We start from the raw sequence: 2,398 nt of genomic DNA, 5'->3' as shown, positions 1-2,398 counted from the left end.
CGTGAACGGAGAACAGGAAGAGCCAAGGGTAGTAAGAATGGCATTCAGAGGAAGCTGAAGGTGAAGGTGGGCACAGAAATGAGACCCAGTCTCTCCACAACAGGTTGTTCATGTTAGAATAGAAGGAAATAAAACTTAAAAAGTAAGGTAAGATCCAATTTTATTTTTTAATTTTTTAAACCAGAACATTTATTGAGAGACTAATCATTGAAATTCCTTTTTTTTTTTTTTTTTTTTTTTTTGAGATGGAGTCTTGCCCTGTCGCCCAGGCTGGAGTGCAGTGGTGAGATCTAGGCTCACTGCAACCTCCGCCTCCTGGGTTCAAAAGATTCTCCTGCCTCAGCTTCCTGAGTAGCTGGAATTACAGGTACCTGCCACCATACCCAGTTAATTTTTTGTACTTTTAGTAGAGACAGAGTTTCACCATGTTGGCCAGGCTGATCTTGAACTCTTGACCTTGTGATTTGCCTGCCTCGGCCTCCCAAAGTGCTGGGATTACAGGCCTGAGCCACCACACCCACCCAAATCATTGAAATTCTTAAGATGAGCTGGATGCTGCAGCAGTTGCCTTCTTGGGTTTAGGTGCTGTTCCTTCACGGAATCGATGCTTGAATCTGCAGTATACAATTTTTAGGTGCCTCATTCGACCAGTCCAGGTGCTATTTCGTCTTTTGGCCTTGGCACCCCAGTTACACTTCCTCTTGCGCTCGGCAAGGTAGCCACGTTTGCCACAGGTTGACTTCTGAGGGTGGTAGGCCTTGGAGCTGCAGCAGTGGCACAGAATGTGCATCTTCTCACGGTGCTTTCCCAACAATGACATTCCCTTCATCGTGTCACTTCTGTGGCCAACACCAAAGAGAGGGGAAGAGCAGATCCAATTTTAATGGAATCTTCAACATTATGAAGAAATGTTTATAATATGTAAAGCCCTTAGTGCAATGTCTACTCATAATTGAAGTCGTGGCTAATATTAGTTGCTGTTGTGTTGCTGTTATTGTTGATGTTGTACAATGAAAAGCCATAGGAGATTTTTAGAAGATGTGCCACAAAAAGCAGGGCTTTATAAACTAATTTGGCTGTTATATACAAGATGGACTGAAGAAGGAAGAACTGAAAATGAGAAAACCAATGAGGCAGTGGTCTAGGAGTGAGGCAATGGGAGAAGAGGAATGAATAAATAAATTCTACTGCAACTAGTATTTTTTTGTCTGTCAGTCATTTCTCCACATGACACCAAGTGGACACTCATGAAAGCAAAATCTTCCCATATTAAGAACCAGTGATGCAGGGCCAGTGGTATGCAACTGTAATCCCAGCTACTTAGGAGGCTGAAGTGCTTGAGCCCAGGAGTTCGAGGCCAGTCTAGACAACTTAGAAGAACACCATCTCTTAAAAAAGAAAGAAAGAAAAAAAGAACAACAGAAAGAACCTGTAAAAGTAGGATTCAATAATCCTATCAGGCGTTTAGGGATTACTACAGCAGTCTCCAGGGTGATGTCTATCTCTTGTGCATTTGTGAAAAGTGAAATTAGGCAGCATAGGTACCATTTATCCAACCCTTAGCCTGCTCCCTTAGACCCTGGACCCTCCAGTGGTATCCACAGTAATGCCTTGGAGGGCATCTCCATTCTTCAGAAACACTGCCTTTATGAACTCCACCTAATGCCGTAGAATCTACCCAGGTGCCATGTGCCAGAGGGGAATGAAGCCTTCAGCTTCTGAAAAGAAGACAGAGCCAGTCAGTCTCATGGTAACTGTCCCTCTCACTTAGATGGGGTTGCCTCCACTTCTGCATAGAAGACAAGAATTTGACATGTCTGAGAACTTTAGCCAGTGGCACCAAGGCTGACTGGCCTTCTTTCAAAAGTGTTTTAGTTAGTTGACTTCTACCAAGTGACTATATAGCACTGCAGGTTAGAGCAAGTAACTTACAAACAGTCCCTGTGGTTCTCAATGGCAGTGTTCAGGAAGGTAATCTTGGGAAGCTTCTAAAGTGTTTTGTGTCTCAGTTTGTTGCTCTATGTGCCAAGAAAACAATCTCATAATCACTCACAGGGAGATATAAATCTTAACTAATGTTTGCAAAACACCTTGACATCTTCTAATGAAAGTGCCACATCTAAATGGCATATAATTAGAGGCAGGCTTGTGATCTTTGAGAAAAGAAACGCACAAAGAAGTAATAATTTGCACATCTATCATTGTTGCTCATTCCATGTCAAATTCTTAACAAATACATACCACCATCCTAACTTTCTGGTTAAGAAAGCAAGCCTTTAATAGTTAAAGTACTTAAAATTACTATATCACCTTCTACTCCTATAGCCAAGGACACATCTGCTTTTACCAGACCAGCAAATCTGAGATCCAGTTCAACTTATTTAAACACAGCAGGGAG

General features: G+C 42.2%; 1 pseudogene; it reads right to left on the bottom strand.

Annotated features, from left to right (window-relative positions):
- Positions 1-441: 441 nt before the first annotated feature.
- On the bottom strand, positions 442-1,516 carry LOC116275715 (annotated as a pseudogene).
- Between the last annotated feature and the right edge of the window lie 882 nt (positions 1,517-2,398).

The sequence above is a fragment of the Papio anubis genome, chromosome 7, assembly GCF_008728515.1.
Source record: "Papio anubis isolate 15944 chromosome 7, Panubis1.0, whole genome shotgun sequence".
Taxonomy (NCBI): Eukaryota; Metazoa; Chordata; class Mammalia; order Primates; family Cercopithecidae; genus Papio; species Papio anubis.
The sequence above is the reverse complement of the archived record's forward strand: the minus strand, read 5'-3'. Positions and strand labels throughout refer to the sequence as shown.